The sequence below is a fragment of the Muntiacus reevesi genome, chromosome 5 (assembly GCF_963930625.1).
Source record: "Muntiacus reevesi chromosome 5, mMunRee1.1, whole genome shotgun sequence".
NCBI classification, from domain to species: domain Eukaryota; kingdom Metazoa; phylum Chordata; class Mammalia; order Artiodactyla; family Cervidae; genus Muntiacus; species Muntiacus reevesi.
The window spans coordinates 37,284,702-37,307,588 of record NC_089253.1 but is presented as its reverse complement, the minus strand read 5'-3'; positions in this window follow the sequence as shown (position 1 = coordinate 37,307,588).

The window sequence follows — 22,887 nt, the reverse complement described above, 5'->3', positions numbered from 1 at the left end:
TATGATCCAGAAGCATATTTACACATGATTACTGAAAAAAATCATAGTTTTGACACTACAGCCCTCTGTAACAACGTGACTCTCTGCTTTTTAATATATTGTCCAATTTTTCATAGCCTTTCTTCATTCCAGGAAGCAAGCACGTTTTAATTTTGTGGTTGCAATCAAGGTCCATAGTGACTTTGGAGCCCAAGAAAATAAAATCTCCCACTGTTTCCACTTTTCCCTCATCTATATGCCTTGAAGTGTTGGGACTGGATGCCATGAATGTTCAGTATTTTTTTGTGAATAGTTTTTTGAATGTTGAGTTTTAAGTCAATTTTTGCATCTCCTCTTCTCATCAAGAGGCTCTTTAGTTCTTTTCTTTCTGCCATTAGGGAGGTGTCATCTTCATATTTGTGGATGTTGATACTTGTCCCTGCAATCTTGATTCCAACTTGGGATTTATGTAGACCAGCATATCGAATGAGGTATCCTACCTATAAGTTAAATAACAAGAGTGACAATGTACACCTTATCACACTCCATTCCCAATTTTAAATCTTTCAGTTGTTCCATGCCTGATTCTAACTGCCACTTTTTGACCTACATGCAGAGTTTTCAGGAGACAGTTAAGGTGATCTGGTACTCCCGTTTCCTTAAGAATTTTCCACAGTTTGTTGTGGTTCACACAATGAAAGGGTTTAGCATTGTCACTGAAGCAGATGAAAATGATTTTCTGGGATTCCCTTGCTTTCTCTATGATCCAATGAATGTTGGCAATTTGATCTCTGGTTCCTCAAACAAGTTTGCACACCTGGAAGTTCTCAGTTCATGTACTGTTGATGCTTAGCTTGAAGGATTTCGAGCATTACCCTGCTAGCAAGTGAGATGAGCACAATAGCATGATAGGTTGAACATTCCTTGAAATTGCCTTTCTTTTGGATTGGTTGAAAACTGACCTTTTCCTGCACTGTGGCCACTGCTGAGTTTTCCAAATTGCTGACATATTGAATGCAGCAGTTTTATAGCCTCATTCCCTAGGATGCTTTAAATAGCTAAGCTGGAATTCCATCACCTCCACTAGCTTTGTTTGTAGTGATGCTTCCTAAGGCCCACTTGACTTCATACTCCAGTATATCTGGCTTTACAAGAGTGACCCAAGCATCATCCCTATCCCGAATTTATGACCATTTTTGTACAGTTCATCTTGGCATTCTTGTCACCTCCTCTTAATCTCATCTGCTTCTGGTAGGTCTTTGACTTTGCTGTCCTTTATTGTCCCCATCTTTGCATGAAGTCTTCCTCTGGTAGCTCCGATTTTTCTGAAGAGTCCTATATTCTTTACAATTCTATTATTTTCCTTTAATTCTTGCACTGTTCACTTACGAAGACTTTCTTATCTCTCCTTACTTTTCTTTGGAGGTCTGCATTCCATTGACTATATCTTTCCCTTTTTCCTTTGCCTTTCACTTCTCTTATTTTCTCAGCTGTATTTAAGACCTCCTCAGGCAACCACTTTTCCTTCTCATATTTGTTTCTCTTGAGGATGGTTTTGGTGACCACCTCCCATACAATGTTACAAACCTCCATCCATAGTTCTTCAGAGTACCCGACCTAATTCCTTGAATCTATTTTTCATCTCCACTCTATAATTATATGGAATTTGATTCAGGTCATAGCCAAATGTTCTAGAGGTTTTCCTTACTGTCTTCAATTTAAGCCTGAATTTTGCTTGCTTCTGCCTAAGCATTCTGCCAGATCACCACCCACCACTCCCAGTGGGTGTGGAGCAAAAACAGACACTTTGAGGACAGTTGCCCTGGGTTTTTGCTTGGCGATTCACGTGTATAGGTGTGTGAACTTGATCAAGTCCGTTAACCTTAGTTGTCTCACCTGGAAATTGGGCCCCATGATGATAATTCCACCTTCTAGATTGCATGTGTGCCTGCTAAGAACAAGTGGCACTGAGAGGGCTTTCTGGGTTCCTGAGTCTGGAACAAATATGAATTATCCTCCCACTCGGGGAGAAGGAAATCTTCTGTTTAGAAGTTATGGCTGCCATGCCCAAGGCTAAATATTGATTCAAGCCAAATGACCTCTATTTCTGAACCATGACACAGAACCCTGACTGAGTCGATTCTTCTGCTTTCTCCAACAAGAGCTAATGATTACTGGCTCAGATTACTCCCTCACAGCCTTACCTGTCAGCCTTTCCTTGCCAACTACTTCTAGCCTGAAATTGCACTGCATGGAGAATTGTAAGGCTTTTGGTCTCTTCTCAGTTTCCCACATCTCCAGCATAGCAACAAGTAGCTGTTATGGCTACTTGTCATAGCAACGAATATGGTAACCTGTACAGTCCAATCTCAGCCTGTTAAATGAAACTGTCCCCATTTGGCCCCTCATGTTGAAATTATCTACAGTTGCCATAGAAACCTTCCTATGCTTGCTGTTTAATGACAAAATATGTGTGGACCTCATCTAGTTTTCTTTCCCAAGCATGATTCCAACCATGCAGTGAAGTAACCAGACATTGAGTCATCTAACGATCCACAGTAATTGACAAAATCAAACCACACATCATGCGTTTCTTGCTTGCCCCAAAACACCACTGAAGTTATCTGCTGCAACAGTAGGATACATTGACATGTACACTCCAGAAGGGACACTTTTTATGGATTCGTTTTCCACCTAGTGCAGACTATTTACCACATGCCTTACTCTCCAGCAGCTGGTCTCCTGGTTTTTGCAGACACAGCCCACTCAAGTTCCCTTCCACATCACTCAGTAAAATCTAGAGCATAAACTCAGTCAAAGCTCTCACTCCTGCAGAAAACAGTTTTCTGTTTTTTTAGAAAACAGTGTTTGTTCACACATTCAATATCTTGTGCTCCTTGCCCAGGGTTCAAGGACCTGCACCAGAGAATGGGAAGACTGCCCTTCCACCTAAATCTTTCTCCACTCCCACCAGACTCAGAGGCTTCACTGGGCCCTCTGTTCTCATTGGTATTATTCAGTTGCTAAGTCATGTCTGACCTTTGTGATTACATATATGGCAATAGAACAGGCTTCCCTGTCTTTCATTACTTTGTGTAGTTTCCTCAAACTCATATCCATGGAGTCAGTGATGCCATCTCACCATCTCATCCCTTTGATCCCTCTCCTTCTGCCTACAGTCTTTTCCAGCATCAGGGTCTCTTCCAATGAGCTGGCTATTCACATTAGATGGCCTAAGTGTTGGAGCTTCATCTTCACTATCAGTCCTTCCACTGAATATTGCTCTACCACTTCCAAAACAAAACTCATGTTTCCAATCATCTAATAAAGTTGAGGATTGATAAAGTTTAATAGAACAGGGATCTTGTCCTCTGGGAAATCCCAGCATTGTTGCCCGCCTGTCTCTTACCATTCTCTCCACCTGAAATAGAACTGCTTCCCTACAGCTTCTCCAGCTTGAAATGGCCTGCTGACTCATCGTTGTCAGCTATCCAGGAATTGTTCCTTCCTCCTTCCCCAAAGACTTCTGCCTGCTCCCTGATTGCCCTCTATACATCAGTTCAGTTCAGTCTCTCAGTCATGTCCAACGCTTTTTTATATCATGGGGTGCAGCACCCCAGAGTTCCCTGTCCATCACCAACTCCGACAGCTTGCTCAAACTCATGTTCATCAAGTCGGGGATGCCACCCAACAATTTCGTCTTCTGTCTTCCCCTTTGCCTCCTGCCTTTAATCTTTCCCAGCATCAGGGCCTTATCTAATGAGTCAGTTCTTCCAATCAGGTGATCAAAGTATTGGAAGATCAGCTTCAGCATTGATCCTTCCAAAGAGTATTCAGGACTGATTTCCTTTAGGATGTACTGGTTGGATCTCCTTGCAGTTCAAGGGATTCTCAAGAGTCTTGCTGAACACCACAGTTCAAAAGCATCAGTTCTTCGGTACTCAGCTTTTTTATGGTCCAACTCTCACATCCACCCACGACTTCTGGAAAAATCCATAGCTTTGACTGTACAGAGGTTTACTGGTAAAGGAATGTGTCTGCTTTTTAGTATGCTGTCAAGGTTTTTCACCATTTTTTTTCCCCAAGGAGCAAGTGCCTTTTTCCCCACAGCTGCAGTCCCTATCTGCAGTGATTTTGGATCCCAGGAAAATAAAGTCTGTCCCTGTTTTCATTGTTTCTCCATGTATATGCCATGAAGTAATGGAACTGGATGCAATTATCCTTGTTTTTTGATCTCTATGTACCACATCAAAGCCATCCGCAAGAAAATGAAATGCAAAAAGGCAAAATGGTTGTCTGAGGAGACCTTACAAATAAGAAAGAAGAGAAGCAAAAGTCAAAAGAGAAAAGAAACACATACCCTGTGAGTGTAGAGTTCCAAAGAATATCAAGAAGAAATTTAACAAAAGCCATCCTAAGTGATCGATGCAAAGAAATAGAGGAAAACAATAGAATTTGAAAGATCAGAGATCTTCTCAAGAAAATTAGAGGTAGGGAAGGAACATTTCATACAATATGGGCACAATGAAAGCCAGAAATGGCATGGATCTAGCAGAAGTAGAATATATTAAGAAGAGGTTGAAAGAATGTATAGAAGAACTCTACAAAAAAGATATTAATGACCCAGACAACCACGATGGTGTGATCACTCACCTAAGGCTAGACATCCTGAAATGCACAGTCAAGGGGGCTTTCAGAAGCATAACTATGAGCAAAGCTAGTGGAGGTGATGGATTTGCAGTTGAGCTATTTCAGATCCTAAAAGATAATGCTGTGAAAGTGCTGCACTCAATATACCAGCAAATTTGGAAAACTCAGCAGTGGCCCCAGGACTGGAAAGGTCGTTTTGATTGCAATCCCAAAGAAAGATGATTTCAAAGAATGTTTAGCTACCACACAGTTGCACTCATCTCACATGCTACCAAAGTAATTCCTCCAAGGAAGGCTTCAACAGTATATGAACTGTGAAATTCCATATGTTCAAGCTGGATTTAGAAAAGGCAGAGGAACCAGGAATTAAATTGCCAACATCCACTGGATCAGAAAAAAAGCAAGAGAATTCCAGAAATGCAGCTCCTTCTGCTTTATTGACCATGCAAAAGCCTTTGACTGTGGTTCACAACAAACTGTGGAAAACTTACAGAGATTGGAATACCAGATCATTTTATCTTCCTTCTGAGAAATCTGTATGCAGGTCAAGAAGCAATAGATAGAACTGAACATGGAACAACAGACTAGTTCCAAATTAGGAAAGGAGTACCTAAAGGCTGTATATTGTTGAGAGAGTCAATTCCTAGGCATATTGATAAGAAGTCCAGGGGTCCCCAAGGGGAGAGGGGTCTGGAATTTTCAAGGAGGAAGACAGGACAAACTTTTTTTTGTCCCTCTACATTCCTTAGGATTATATAATGATTATGTATCCTGCTTGAGGACAGTCTCTGGATAAAAACCTTCTGGCTAATCCTGTTATCTTAAGGTGTAAATTATGGGAGTAGGTCTACTGAGGTCTTTACAACCTCCAGACATTATTTTGATTCACTGTAATAACTAATTAGAGAGTATATAACTCCATGGCTAACACTAGCAAAGGGGTACTCTTTCTGACCCCTTCTGATGCCTATGTCAGACACTTTCTCTATCTCCTTTATACTTTAATAAAACTTTATTACTCACAAGCTCTGAGTGATCAAGCCTCTTTTCAGGCTCTGGATTGAATTCTTCTCCTCTGGAGGCCAAGAATCCTGGCATATTTTCATGGTTCAGCAACAACCTTTCATCTTGGGGGGATTCTTCAGGACAAGGTAAGGATGCTTGGAGGTCTAGTTCCTTGTTCTCCTAGAGAACACGTTTTCTGCTCTACTTTACTAACTCTACGGTGTGCTTGTGTGAATGAATGACACACCCTGAACAAACAGGTGTGGAGCCCTGCTTGTGGTTCCGTGGTGACCTCACACGGCTTATGGCAGATACCAGTTGGGGGTTTATACCGACCTGCCAATGCCAAGAGGCACCCACGGCTTCTTTGGGGGACCCACCAGAAATGGGCAAAGTGTGTGGACTGAAATATCCTTTTCGGTCAAACTTTTCAGTCTCTTTGACCATTTCAGAACTCCTTGGAATTAGAAGTACTAACCTAATCTGTTGGATCATAGACTGTCAAGGGACCTGTGATCTATGCTATTACTGTGTACGATGACTCAGAAGACGTTTTAAACTTTCTGACAGGTTACAAGGCATCAAGAAAGAAGGCTCAACTTTGTCAACAATCTGTTAGATATCTGGGCTTAATCATATCAGAAGAGACTAGGGCCATAGGCCCCAAGAGAATTAAACCTATACTAAATCATCCCCTACCTATGACTTTAAGAGAATTGAGAGGATTTGGGGGAATCACTGGCTACTGTCACACTTGAATTCTGGCTTGTGGGGAACCTGCCCGGCCTTTATATAAACTTATAGCTGAAAGTCAGCAGGCCCAAACTGAGGAACTGGTTTGGTCTTCAGATACTCAAAAGGCTTTTAAGGTTCTTCAGATTGCCCTCCTGCGAGCTCCTGCTCTGAGCTTGCCCAGAGGGTCAGAATTTAATTTGTTTGTCACTGAAAGAAAAGGTGTGGCCTTGGGAGTTTTGACACAACACTGAGGGCCTCACCAGCAAACTATTGCTTATCTAAGCAGAGAATTAGATGTAATTTCATGTGGGTGGACCCACTGCCTAAGAGTAATTGGGGCAGTGGCTTTATTAGCACCCGAAGCTTTAAAAATAATTAATGGATGAAACCATACTGTATTGACTTCTCATGATGTGTGAGGACTCTTAAATTCTAAGGTTAGTATTTGGATGACATAGAGTAGGCTTCTTAAATGTCAGTCATTGTTGTTAGAAGGACCAGGAACTAAGATTAAAGTTTGTGGAAATTTAAATCCTGCCACTTGCCTCCCTTAGAAGGAAAATGAAACCCCTGATCACGGTTGTTCCCAATTCCTAACTTTAAACTATGCAGCTCGGGAGGATCTCATGGATACTCCATTAGACAATCCTGACATGGAAATATTTACTGATGGCAGTTCTCTTGTTCGGGGTGGAGAGCGTAAAGCAGGTTACGCCCTGGTGACCACTGAACAGGTTTTAGAAGCAAAATCTTTCCCCCAGGGAACCAGTGCTCAGTTAGCGGAGCTTGTGACTCTGACCCGAGATCTAGAGTTAAGCAAAGGGTAGCGGGTAAATATCTACACAAGTTCTAAGTATGCTTATTTGATTTTACATGCTCATGCTGCAATATGGTAATAAAGACAGTTTAAAACAGCAACAGGTGAACTTATGAAACATTTCGGAGAGATCGAGAGACTTTTAACTGCCATATATTGTCCTAAAGAAGTAGCTGTTATGCATTGTAAAGGACACAACAGGGATGGGAGTAAAGTAGCTGAAGGTGATCAGCTGGCTGACGGTCAGGCCAGAAAAGTGGCACTTTATGAAACCCCCTCCCTACAGACGCCTTTGATCTGGACAGGTCCTGTGGAACAGGAAAAACCACAATATACTGAGGAATAATTAGAAGGATACGAGAAAAGAGGAGGAAAGATTACTGATAAAAGATGCTTACAGTCTGAGAATGGATGATTAATAATTTCTGAAAGTTCTCAATGGAAAATTCTTAGGGGTTTACACCAGAGTTTTCATTTGGGTGCAGAGAGTACTTACCAGATGGCTTCTCGTTTGTTTGAAGGTAAAAATGTAATGAAAACTTTAAAGAGCATTATCAAAATGTGTGAGGTATGTCAGAAAAATAATCCAAAGACTGAAAAGCTAGCAAAATCTGGATTACAACGAAGTGTAAAGTATCCTGGAGAGGACTGGGAAATTGATTTTACTCATATGCCAAAAGCTAATGGATTCTTGCTTACAGCTTTGGGTGGATAATTTTAATGGACGGATTGAGGCTTTTCCATGTAGTAGTGAGCAGGCTAAGGAGGTTATAAAGATTTTAATCCATGAAATTAACCCCAAGTTTGGTCTGCCATGGAGCCTTCAGAGTGACAATGCCTCCTCCTTTAATGCTGCTGTACCTCAGGGGTGTCTAAAGCTCTAGGAATAGAATATCACACTGTTCCTGGAGATCCCAATCTTCAGGATAGGTTGAAAAAGCTAATGACATTATCAAAAGACATCTGCAAAATTAACTCAAGTGGCACAGAACAATTGGATTAAAATCCTACCCATAGCTTTAATGAGGGCTCAAACTGCCCCCCAAAAGGAGGGACTGTACCCCTTTGAATGTATTTATGGAAGGCCTTTCTTATGCACAGACATTGTTATAGACCCTGAAGCCTTGGAATTAACTAGTTATGTAACTCAGCTCTCAGTTTTTCAACAGGCATTAACAGAACTCCCAGAGAGGACTCCTGACCTAGCCTCTGAGTCAAGCAAGCCTCTAATTGAGTCAGGAACTAAGGGCCTCATAAAAACACTGGGGCCTAGGGGCCCATCCCTGGAGCCCCACTGGGAAGGCCCTTGCCAGGTTATTCTTTCTTCTCCCACAGCTGTCAACGTGGCAGGAATTGATTCGTGGGCACATCACACTCCAGTTAAGAGGTGGCACCCTGACCAGAACTAAGTGACTTCATTTTATGTCTTTACTTTCTATCTTTGGCTTGGTACTTTTCAGATGGGCCTGATAATCTATGTGAACCTACTTATGCTGACTCCAAAAATCCTGAGTCTGCCGTGTGATCCTCGAGAAAATGCCTTCCTGTCCTGGGCTCATTTCTATGCAGCATTTCACAATCAGTCTAACTGCTGGGTCTGTGGAGCACTCCCCTCCTCATCAGTGAAAGGTTTCCCATGGTGGACATCTCCACTTCAAGGAAATACTTCCTCCAAGTCTGTGAATACCTTCAACAGCAATCATATGCGATGCCTGTTCTTCATCTGAAGACATCTAGAAACCCTAAAATGGACGGGTGCAACAGATTGCACTTTAACTATGGATATAATGTGACTTTTAATTTTGATTATAGATTTTCTCGGTTCAATGACGAGTTTGCTACATATAAGGCAAATAGGTCTAGATCTAATGGTTTTTTACCTGATGTCTATCAAATATGGAATGAGGTTATATGGTTAACTCCTGAAAAAGAATGTCTAATATCTACTGCCCCTATATGCTGGGAACAGATAGAGCCATCCCGAGAAGTTAGTCGGCAACTTAATTATAGTGATTGGAAACACTTGGGATTTTTGCCTCAGGAAATATGCAATATAATCGTTCCTTTGTTTTCCAACCCCAATTCAGATCCTCCCTTTGTCTGGCCAGGCACTGATTGGGACTGGATATCTCAGTCGCGCTGGCTTGCTCCAATTGGGACTTATTGGATATGTGGCTCTTACCTATGGGCATGGCTTCCACCTGGTTGGATAGGGAGATGCACCCTAGGCCTAGCCTTTACTCACGGCTTTATATTTTCAGAGCTTCTGGAAAAGCCTGCTAATTTACCCCACCTTAAAACCCGGTGGGCAAGGTCTGTATTTCACTGGTATGATTATTTGGCTGCAGTGTTTGTTCCTTCTTTCGGAACTACAGATGTTATGCTACGAGTGGATGCTTTGACTAATTTTACTAAACAGACATTACAAGATTCTAAAAAAGCTATTTCAGCTCTTAATGCTGAACAAGCACAAATTAGAAAGGTGGTGTTACAAAACAGATTAGCTTTAGATATTCTGCCAGCTGTGCAAGGAGGAACTTGTGCTATTATTCATACCCAATGCTGTACTTGTATACCTGATATGAGCACTGATGTCACTCATTTTACTAAATGCATGCCCTAATGATTGGGGCTATGGAGACTCCTGAAGCCTCGGTTGCCTCACTTTGGGAGACGGTAACTGGTTCCCCATGGTGGAAAAGTATCTTGATGACAATAATTCTGATTGTTCTACTTTTGCTGTTTGTTTCCTGCATCTCTAACTCCGTAATTGGATTTGTTTCTAGTCGAATGAAAGCTTTTAAGTTACAAATGGTTGTCCGATCTCCTATCAGTGCGACAGCCTCCTCCAACTATTACTTGGGGTCCCTGGATCAGAGACCCTCAATATGAGGTTTAGGAGAATATATTGCCTTAACAATTTAGGGACCACGCCCCTAAACAGAAGGAAGTAGTTATGGAATGATAATGGATCCCCTTTCTCTTGGCAACATAATTCTCCTAAAGAAAAGGGGGGAATGAGAGAGACAATTCCTCGGCAGATTGATAAAAAGTCCAGGGGTTCCCAAGGAGAGAGGAGTCTGGAATTCTCAAGAAGGATAAGAGGATAAACTTTTTGCCCCTCTACATTCTTTAGGATTATATAGCAATAATGTATCCTGCTTGAGGATGATCTCTGGAAAAAAACCTTCTGGCTAATCCTGTTATCTTAAGGTGTAATTCATGGCAGTAGGTCTACTGAGGTCTTTACAACCTCCAGACATTATTTTGATTCACTGTAATAACTAATTAGAGAGTATATAACTCCATGGCTAGCAAAGGGGTACTCTTTCTGCCCCCTTCTGATGCCTATGTCAGAAGCTTTCTCTATCTCCAATATACTTTAACAAAACTTTATTACAAAAAAGTTCTGAGCGAACAAGCCTCATCTCTGGCCCCGGATTGAATCCTTCTCCTCCGGAAGCCAAGAATCCCGGCATTTTTGCGTGGTTCAGCAACAATGTTTCATTGTCACTTTGCTTATTTAAATTATATGCTGAGTACATCATGCGAACTGCCCAACTGGATGAAGCACAAGCTGAAATCACACTTGCTGGGAGAAATATCAATAACCTCAGATACACAGAATACACCACCCTCAAGGCAGAAAGTGAAGAGGAACTAAAGAGTCACTTGATGGAAGTGAAAGAGGAGAGTGAAACTTCAGGCTTAAACTCCACATTCAGAAAATGAAGATCATGGCATTTGGTCCCATCACTTCATAGCAAATTGATGGGGAAACAATGGAAACAGTGAGATACTTTATTTTTAGGGGCTCCAAAATTACTGCAGATGATTACTGCAGCCATGAAATTAAAAGATGTTTGCTCATTTGAAGAAAAACTAGGACAAACCCAGACAAATTTTTTAAAAGAAGAGACATTACTTTGCTGAAAAAAGTTTAGTATAATCAAGGCTATGACTTTTCCATTTGTCATGTATGGATGTGACAATTGGACCATAAAGAATGGTGAGTGATGAAGAATTGATGCTTTTGAACTGTGGTGTTGGACAAGACTCTTGAGAATCCAATGGATTACAAGGAGATGCAACCAGTCAATGCTAAAGGAAATCAATCATGAATATTTATTGGAAGGACCGATGCTGAAGTTGAAGCTCCAACAGTTTGGCCAGCTGATGTGAAGAACTTATTCATTAGAAAACACCCTATTACTAGGAAAGATTGAAGGTAGGAGGAGAAGAGGACGACAGAGGATGAGATGGTTGGATGGCATCACTGACTCGATGCACATGACTTTGAACAAGCTCCAGGAGTTGTTGAAGGACAGGGAGACCTGGCGTGCTGTAGTCCATGGGGTTGCAAAGAGTCGGACACGACTGAGAGACTGAACTGAACTGAACATATCTCATAGCAAATGCTATTTGGAATTGGCGTGCTTCTCCGGCAAGACTGGGTTTTCCAAAGGCCCCAACACATATCCCCAGTCAAGTCTGCACCCAGGCACAGAAGTCAGTGGGTAGCATTCACAAGGCATTCAGTGAGTTCTGATTGCAGGGGGACCTCCATTTTAGTCAACATAAAGGAATAAAGGACACATTTATCCTCCTGTCTCAAACACCTCCAAAGTAGACAAGATAAATGAAGGAGCAGTTTTTACATCAAACATCAGGCAGCAGAGAATGGATTCCTGAGCTGGGGAGCAAGCAAGGTGAGTTCTACAATTGCCCAAACCCTAGAAACACTTTCCAATACATCCGTGGAAGTGCTATCTAGGCAGAGACAAATGGTCTCCCCACAAAGAGAAATTTGAGACTCTAGATAGTTAGAGTTCACAGGAGAGAGCTACACACAAAGATCTGTGGCAGTGTGCAGGGGATACCCCTCCAGCTTTCAGCAGAGAGTTGAGAGCACTGGTCAGCATTATAGGGAGAAATCCTTGAGTCTCAAATTGAGCCAGGTCCAATTATGTCCCCACCCATCAGTGTGCAAATTACTCATAATTCCTATGACACCAGTGTGGCCCTGAAGGCAATATTGCCTTGCTAGTGGGGAATAGTAAACCTGGTCTAAAGGCTGGTCTCATCTTAGCTAAAAAACTGACAGCAAGCCTTCAAAAGTACAATTGTTTCCAAGAAATTAACAGTGTTTGCAAACAGTGCCAGGAGTAATTTATAAAAATTAAAACATATCCAGTATCCCAAGGGTAAAAATGACCATATCCAATATCCAATTTAAAATTTCCGTATGAATTGTGAAAGTATTTGTTCTAGGTCAATCACAAGATTGTAAAGTAATTATCCTCTAATTAAGATAAATAAATGCATTTAAAAAGAAAAAAAAATTCCAGTGTGTAAAAAAGCAAGAAAATATCCACCATGAGGGAAAAAGTGAATGAGTAAAATTACTGTTAAAATATACATTGCATAATTAGCAGGTAAGACATTAAAATGCTTACTGGAACAATAATCCTTATATTCATGAAGCTGAAGAATATTGAGTATGTTAAATAGAGACATGGAAAATAGGAACAGAAAGACTTTGGGAGAAAATTCATTGTCCATCACAGAGATTTGAAACTAAATATATGTAAAATATATGTAAAGAATTCTAAAATATATGTAAATGGAATCCCACAGGAAGTGAAAGGAGAATAGAGAAAAGAACTTAATAATTACTGGCTGAAAATTTTGCAGATATGATGAAAGCTTTAAACCCATTCACACAGAAGGTCACTGAATTCAAGGACAAGAAATATGACAACTATTCAAAGGCACATCATAATTCATTGTTTAAAACAATCAACCAAAGAAATGTAACCAGGAGGAAAAACAAATGAAGTAGAACAGAAAAATGGGAAGGACAGCAGATTAGGCATAGGAAACAATGTTAGCCAGAGGACACTGGGACCACATCTTAGAGTGCTGAGAGAAATATAATTGACACAGAATTCTATACCCAAGAAAAATACATATCAAAAACAAGATAAAATACTTTCTCAGACATACAATGACTACAAGACTGCATCACCACCAACACACCAATGTAATAAATGTTTGATAAAAGGTCTCAAGTCAGAAGGAATTTAAAAGGAAGTGGAAATCTGGATCTCCAGGGGAATGAACAGCCCCCAAAATGATCAGCATGTAATATATATTAAAAGGTAAATATAGGGACTTCCTTGGTGGTCCAAAGGTTAAGGAACTGCTTTGCAATGCAGGGGATGCTGGTTTGTTCCTTTGTGAGAGAACTAAGATCCCACATGCCACTGAGTAACTAAGCATGCATGTCTCAAATAGAGTTTACATGCTGCAAATACTGAGCTTGCCCTCCTCAAATAGAGAGTCCCTACCACAAGGAAGACCTGCATGCCACACTAAGACCCAACACAGCCAAAGAAATGACAAATAAATATATAATTTCATAATTATTAATGATTATCATAATTAATAATGATAGACTGGCAAGTTAAAGATGCATACCATGGATCTTAAAACTATTTAAAAAAACAGTTAGTGGTAATAAGTGTCAAAGGATTTAGAAGGCAATCACAAAAACTGCTTAGTCATGAAGAAGTTAGGGATAAAAAGAGAACTGGAAAGAAAGAACATGGGACAATTTGAAGATAAAGAGCAAGATGATAGAATTAAATGCAACTAGAGTTAACCCTTGGAGAAGGCAGCGGCACCCCCTCCAAAGCTCTTGCCTGGAAAATGCCATGGATGGAGAAGCCTGGTAGGCTGCAGTCCATGGGGTCACGAAGAGTCGGACATGACTGAGCGACTTCACTTTCACTCTTCACTTTCATGCATTGGAGAAGGAAATGACAACCCATTCCAATGTTCTTGCCTGGAGAATCCCAGGGACGGGGGAGCCTGGTGGGTTGGGAGTCTATGGGGTCTCACAGAGTTGGACATGACTGAAGTGACTTAGCAGCAGCAGCAGCAGCAGCAGCAGTAGCAGCAGCAGCAGCAGCAGCAGCAGCAGCAGCAGCAGAGTTAACCCCTCAGATGTGAACCCAGACTGAAGATATAACCCAGGGCTCAGAGGACAGTAGGTCTCCATACACTGCACTTTGCTGCTGAAACAGAGCCTGCCAGTCTCCAGGGCCCCAAGTGCCTGGGCACATAACAGTCCCAAAAGTTTATATGGGACAGTAAAGTAGAAGTCTTCCATCATACAAAGTATGTGCTCTGTTTATAAAGAAATTGCATTAGAAATCAATGTTCACTGGACAGAAGAAAAATTAGGTGATAGCATATTGTGGACCTTCCCTCTTTTACTACTCTCATATTTCTCAGGAGGGATCAGATAAATTGACAGGACTTACATCTCTTCAATACAAGACATACATGACCTGGGACACATGTTTGATTTTCACGGTTCAGTCTCCTCTCTCTTCTCCTCTCTTGCTCATCTTGGGCAACAGGGACTGCTCCCCTAAACCACAGCTGAATCACTACAAACAAATCCGGATGATATTTGCCAACTCTTTCACATACACCAGTGAAAACTTGTTTCCTCCAATTTTGCACCTCTGGATCTTTTCAACCAATCATGTCTCTTGTCCCACATCCTGATATCCATGTCCTCTTTCACTTGCAGTGATGTTCCCATGCACAGGGCCTCCATTATACTCAATGGAATTCCTGGTCACAGTGGCCATAATACATGGAAAAAGGGAAAGAATAGGCAGCTTCTTACTCTCCTCTCTTGTTCCTTCACTATATACATTCACCAAAAACCTGTGTAGTAAGTCTGTTACATACAGACCTTCAAGTTGAAAACTTTCAAACATGTAAAAGTGCATTTCCATGCACAATCCCATCAGTTAGTTCACAGATCTGACACACATTGTTGTGGGCACATCCCAGACAAGTGGGTGTGCTTTGTGTACTTTATTGTACAGAAGTGTATGGAGGACAATAGTGCAGTGTTTTTATTTCAAGCCTACACTGTCTGACGGAAGCATAAATGCAGGGGTGATGTAGATGGTACTACTACTCTACTTGTAAAGGTGTGCTTAGTTGCTCAGCTGTGTCCAACTTTGGCAACATATGGACTGTAGTCCACCAGGCTCCTCTTACCATGGGGATTCTCCAGACAAGAATACTGAAGTGGGTTTCCATGCCCTATCCAGGTACTGTTTGTTTTATTGTTTGTGTTTGTTTTTTACATATTATTTGTGTGAAAAGTATCATAAAGCTATTAAACTACAGTAGTATATAGCCAATTTTCTTATTTGGCTACCTAAGTAACTTTGCTGGACTTATGAAGAAATTGGGATTTTTCAACACCCTTTTGAAATGTAACCTGTTCAAATACTGGAAACTTACTGTTCTCCTAAGACCTGTGGATGCAAAAGTGAATGCATCCCCTCCAGGTCCAAGGAAGTCACATTCTCATTTGGGATTTAGGAGGAAACGTGAGATCGCCATAATTCTAGTTATCTCTGTCCTTCAAAAGACCTTGATCAGCAGAAACTAATATTAAAGTAGAAAAGGTCGTTGTGTTTCTACACACTTCTAGAAAGTGTTGCTCACTCCTCAGTACTGGATCTTGTAATGCTGATGACTGGATCAGGAAGTGATGTGGACAGAAATAAGAAAGGTGAGACAGGTAGGTCAGAATGAGAGGTAAAAAAGACAAGGTATTTAGAAGCTGAAGAATTGAGAGAGATTTGGGACCTGAGTTGGAAAAGCAGTTTTCAAAACAGGTTGGGTCAGGTGGTATGTCTAATCCTCACTTCAGTCTTTAGAAGATCTCTACTGACCAGACTGCCTCTTTATTCTGGAGCACAATTCAGATCCATCTAGCTGTTTCTCATTGCTGCTCCCCCCTCCTGGCTCCCACAGTGTGCCCAGCAGTTCAGCCTCATTTATTCAGAAAAATTTTTTCTTTAAGGCAGGTGCTTGTGGCTACCTACAAAATGATCAATTGTCTGCTTCTCTTTCAAAACTGTAAATAGTTTCTTATATAGCTATGAGCCCAGAAGTGACAGGACTGCCTTTCCTGCCCACCCGTGCTCTTAGTCACGACTGGTGACTTTGAGATGCAAACAGACCTGTAAGAGGGATATCTTGGAAGACTGCTTTCTTTTTTTTTCTTCTGAAAATCTGTTTCTTTCTCTCTCTCTCGTTTTCATTTATTTTTATTAGTTGGAGGCTAACTACTTTAAAATATTGTAGTGGTTTTTGTCATATATGGACATGAGTCAGCCATGGATTTACATGTATTCCCCATCCCAATCCACCCTCCCACCTTCCTCTCTACCCGATCCCTCTGGGTCTTCCCGCTGCACCAGGCACGAGCACTTGTCTCATGCTTCCCACCTGGGCTGGTGATGTGTTTCACCCTAGATAATATACATGTTTCAATGCTGTTCTCTCGAAACATCCCACCCATGCCTTCTCCCACAGAGTCCAAAAGTCTGTTCTGTACACCTGTGTCTCTTTTTCTGTTTTGCATATAGGGTTATCATTACCATCTTTCTAAATTCCATGTATATGTGTTAGTATGCTGTAATGTTCTTTATCTTTCTGGCTTACTTCACTCTGTATAATGGGCTCCAGTTTCACCCATCTCACTAGAACTGATTCAAATGAATCCTTTTTAATGGCTGAATAATATTCCATGGTGTATATGTCCCACAGCTTCCTTATCCATTCGTCTACTGATGGGCATCTAGGTTGCTTCCTTTTCCTGGCTATTATAAACAGTGCTGCGAGGAACATTGGGGTGCACGTGTCTCTTTCAGATCTGGTTTCCTCGGTGTGTATGCCCAGAAGTGGTATTGCTGGGTCATATGGCAGTTGTATATCCAGTTTTTTAAGAAATCTCCACACTGTTCTCCATAGTGGCTGTATTAGTTGGCATTCCCACCAACAGTGTAAGAGGGTTCCCTTTTCTCCACACCCTCTCCAGCTGGTTTTGATTTGCATTTCTCTGATAATGAGTGATGTTGAGCGTCTTTTCATGTGTTTGTTAGCCATCTGTATGGGAAGACTGCTTTCAAGGAACTGATTTAGCTGAGAGATGAGTCTCTTCCCTTCCCTACCTTCTTCCTAACTGCTGCCTGGATTTTAGTTGTGATGGCTGGAACTCTTGCAGTTGAATTGGACAATCATGTAACGTTGGAGATGGATTATACGGAAGCTCTGGCTGGCCCACCTCCAGCTTTGTTTCAGTGGGAAGTGAAAAATCAAGTTTATCTTGCTAAAGTTATGGTTGTTTTAGTTTTTTGCAATGTGCATCCAAATTGAATCCTGATATTTCTATGTGTTTAATATGACATAGCATTATTATTTTGTTGGGTTTAGTGAATATATTTATATTTTACATTTCTCTTAGTTTTTATTTTATAAATTGATTCATAAACCACAGGTATACCTAAATTGTATAAATTCAAAATTATGATTACAAGCATGCTTTCCCATAGATTTTGCATTTTTATACTTTTTTATATTCTTTCCTTTCTTGTTTTCTCCATATTTTTACACCTTTGACAATGTCCTCTCTTTTAACCTCATCCATATCCATATCTGCAGGCCAAAATAGGCTGAGGACTGTGTGGGAAGAACCAAAGAAGAATGAATTACAGGGACACGAATGAAGGGTGGTGGCCCTTGTTACTCATCATGAATGTTCTGTAGTAGGATCACATTCCCTTGCTCTTCTGTGGACCCACCACCCCCAGGTTTGCCATGACCATGGAAGATACTTTGGCCAGTGGAATTTGAGTAGACATGATATGTCACCTCCAAATGGAAGTATTATTTTCTGTTCCATTAGCTGGAATGTAGATGTAAGGACAGGAGCTGCAGCAGACATATTAGACCAGAGATAAGTAGCACAGGTGGAAGATGTGACAAGAAAGAAGTGCGTCCCCATCTCTCTGGAGAGACCTGCACTAACACTATATGAAAGAGAATTGAAATTGTATTGTATTTAAGACAATGTTATTTAAGGTTTGATTACAGTAGTTTAACCTGTAATGTAATACTCATAATAGTATAAGTGATCTTTGTGTTAGCCTTGTTTTGACATTAGAGTGGGGCATAATGAGACAAGATCTACTGACGTATACTTACAAGTGAGTCAAGTGACAGCCCTGCCCTCTGGAAGCTGTGGCCTACTGTGGCCTTCAGAAACCCAAGCAAGAACAAAGTCACATAGCAGGGCAGCTTCAAGATGCTGTAGGGAAACTTGGGAGGGGTACCTGAATCAGTCCACGTCTCATGAGGTTGCTTGAAGTAGTGAAGAATCCTTTATAGGTCTCCTGAAAATTAGGCCATGGTGGCAAGTTTCCTGTAAAAGTGATGTATTTCAAATTCCTTCCAAAGTGTTTTCCTTTTTGATCCAGTGCTTAGGATATGTGTTTGAGACCTGGTTTGGGAAGATTGCCAATGCCCCAGGGCAAATAAACCAGCGGACCACAACTACTGAGCCTGAGTTCGCTAGAGCTTGTGATCTGCATCAAGAGGAGCACAGGATTGAAAATCCAGTGCACTGCAATTACAGAGTAGCTCTTGTTTCCTGCAAAGAGAGAAGTCCTGAGCAGCAATGGAGACCTAGTCCAGCCAAAATTGTTTTTAAAAATATGGGGAAATTAACAATAAGACAATAATTGTGTGAGCTCTTAACATCCCACTCACACCTATGGATATATCAACTAAACAGAGAATTCACAAGGAAACACAAACTTTAAATGATGCAATAGACCAGTTAGACCTAATTTATATCCATAGGACAATTCACCACAAAACAATGAATTTCACCTTTTTCACAAGTACACATGGAGCCTTCTCCAGGATTTATCACATCCTGGGCCATACATCTAGCCTTGGTAAATTGAAAATAACTGAAGTCATTGCAAGCTACTTTTCAGACCACAGTGCAGTAAGATTAGATATCAATTACAGGAGAAAAACTTTTAAAAATTCCAACATATGGAGGCTGAGCAACACGCTGCTGAATAACCAACAAATCATAGAAGAAATAAAAAAAGATATGAAAATATGCATAGAAATGTATAAAAATGAAAACACAACAACCGCAAACCTATGGGACACTGTAGAAGCAGTGCTAAGTGGAAGGTTCATAGCAATACAGGCTTAAATCAAGAAACAAGAAAAAAACCAAATAAGTAACCTAACTGTACACCTAAAGCAACTAGAAATGGAAGAAATGAAGAATCCCAGGGTTAGTAGAAGGCAAGAAAATTTAAAAATTAAGGCATAAATAAATGCAAAAGAAAGGAGACCATAGCAAAAATCAACAAAGTCAAAAGCTGGTTCTTTGAGAAGATAAATAAAATTGACAAACCATTAGCCAGGCTCATCATGAAAGAAAGGGAGAAGAATCAAAACAACAAAATTAGAAATGAAAATGGAGAAATCACAACAGACAACACAGAAATACAAAGTATCATAAGAGACTACTATCAGCAAATATATGCCAATAAAATGGACAACTTGGAAGAAATGGACGAATTCTTAGAAAAATAAACTTTCCAAAACTGAACCAGGAAGAAATAGAAAATCTTAGCAGACCCATCACAGGCATGGAAATGGAAACTGTAATCAGAAATCATCCAGCAAAGTAAAGCCCATGACCAGATGCCTTCACAGCTGAATTCTTCCAAAAATTTAGAAACGAGCTAACACTTATCCTCCTCAAACTCTTCCAGAAATTTGCAGAGGAAAGCAAACTGCCAAACTCTTTCTATGAGGCCACCATCACCCTAATACCAAAACCAGACGAAGATGCCAAAAAAAAAAAAAAAAAAAAAAAAAAGAAAAAGAAGAAAAGAAAAGAAAGCTACAGGCAAATATCACTGATGAACACAGATGCAAAAATCATTAACCAAATTCTAGCAATAAGAATACAACAACATATTAAACAGATCATACACCATGACCAAGTGGGCTTTATCCCAGTGGTGCAAGGATTCTTCAATATCTGCAAATCAGTCAATGTAATACACCAGATCAACAAACTGAAAGCTAAAACCATATAATTATTTCAATCTATGCAGAGAAAGTCTTTGACAAAATTTAACATCCATTTATGAGAAACCCCCCCAGAATGCGGGAATGGCAGGAACATACCTGAATATAATAAAAGCGTTATTTGACAAACCCACAGAAAACATTATCCTCAATGGTGAAAAATTGAAAGCATTTCCCCTAAAGTCAGGAGCAAGGTCAGGGTGCCCACTCTAATCACTACTATTGAACATAGTTTTGGAAGTTTCTGACACAGCAATCAGAGCAGAAAAAGAAATAAATGTAATCCAGATTGGAAAAGAAGAAGTAAAACTCAGGGTTTGCAGAGGACATGATCCTCTACATAGAAAACCTTAAAAATTTCACCAGAAAATTACTAGAGCTAATCAATGAATACAGTAAAGTTTCAGGATATAAAATTAACACACAGAAACCACCTGCATTCCTATACACTAACAATGAGAAAACAGAAAGAGAAATTAAGGAAACAATCCCATTCACCATTGCAATGGGAAGAGTAAAATACTTCGGAATAAATCTACCTAAAGAAAAAAAAAAAAAGACCTATATATAGAAAACTATAAAACATTGATGAAAGAAATCAAAGAGAACACAAATAGATGGAGAAATATACCATGTTCATGGCTTGGAAGAACCAATACAGAAAAATGAGTATACTACCCAAAGCAATGTATAGATTTTCAACGCAATCCCTATCAAGTTACCAACGGTATTTTTCACAGAACTAGAACAAACAATTTCACAATTTGTATGGAGATACCAAAAACCTCGAATATCCAAAGCAATCTTGAGAAAGAAAATGGAACTGGAGAAATCAACCTGTCTGACTTGAGGCTCTACTACAAAGCTACAGTCATTAAGACAGTATGATAGTGGCACAAATACATAAATATAGGTCAGTGAAACAAAATAGAAAGCCCAGAGATAAATCCACATGCCTATGGACACCTTACCTTCGACAAAAGAGGCAAGAATATACAATGGAGAACAGACAATCTCTTTAACAAGTGTTGCTGGAAAAACTGGTCAACCACTTGTAAAAGAATGAAACTAGAACACTTTCTAACACCATACACAAAATAAACTCAAGATGGATTAAAGATCTAATCGTAAGTCCAGAAACTATAACACTCCTAGAGGAGAACATAGGCAAAACACTCTCCGACATAAATCACAGCAGGATCCTCTGTGACCCACCTCCCAGAATATTGGAAATAAAAGCAACAATAAATGAATGGGACGTAATGAAACTTAGAAATTTTTCCACAACAAAGGAAACTGTAAGCAAGGTAAAAATACATCCTTCAGATTGGGAGAACATAATAGCAAATGAAGCAATGGACAAAGAATTAATCTCAAAAATATACAAGCAACACCTGCAGCTTAATTCCAGAAAAATAAACGACCCAATCAAAAAATGGGTCAAAGAACTAAACAAACATTTCTTCAAAGAAGACTTACAGATGGCTAAGAAACACATGAAAAGATGCTCAACATTGCTCATTATCAGAGAAATGAAAATCAAAACCACAATGAGGTACCATTTCACACCAGTCAGAATGGCTGCTGTCCAAAACCTACAAGCAATGAATGCTGGATAGGGAATGGTGAAAAGGGAACCCTCTTACACTGTTGGCGGGAATGCAAACTAGTACAGCCACTCTGGAGAACAGTGTGGAGACTCCTTTAAAAACTGGGACTAGAACTGCCATATGACCCAGCAATCCCACTTCTGGTCATACACTCCGAGGAAGTCAGAATTGAAAGAGACATGTGTATCCTAAAGTTCATCGCAGCACTGTTTATAAGAGCCAGGACATGGAAGCAACATAGATGTCCATCAGCAGATGAATGGATAAGAAAGCTGTGGTACATATACACAGTGGAATATTACTCAGCCATTAAAAAGAATACATTTGAATCAGTTCTAATGAGGTGGATGAAACTGCAGCCTATTATACAGAGTGAAGTATGCCAGAAAGAAAGACGCCAGTACAGTATACTAATGCATATATATGGAATTTAGAAAGATGGTAATGATAATCCTATATGTTAGACAGCAAAAGAGACACAAATGTATAGAACAGTCGTTTGGACTCTGTAGGAGAGGGCGAGGGTGGGATGATTTTGAAGGGCAATGAATCATGTATATTATCATATGTGAAACAGATTGCCAGTTCAGGTTTCATGAATGAGATAGGGTGCTTGGGGATGGTATACTGGGATGACTCAGAAGGGTGAGATTGGGAGGGAGTTGGGAGGGGGATTAAGGATGGGGAACAAACGTACACCTGTGGCAGATTCATGTCCGTGCATGGCAAAACCACTACAATATTATAAAGTAATTAGCCTCCAATTAAAATAAATGACTTTATATGAAAAAAAAGTTTTCTCCTAGAGAAATCAGTGAGGTCTCAGGGGAAGAAGGACACGAAAAAGGATGAAACCAGTCCGGGTCTAATATCAGGCAAGTCATGGAGAGGGAAGCTACAGGCTGTTTTCCCAGGGAATTGGGGCATAAGTTGTGCCCCAACCCAAGGCTCAGTCAGCCAGTCAGTCATTCATTTCAGTTACTCAGTCTTGTCCAACTCTTTGTGACCCCATGAATAGCAGCACGACAGGCCTCCCTGTCCATCACCAACTCCCCCAGTTTACTCAAACCCATGTCCATCAAG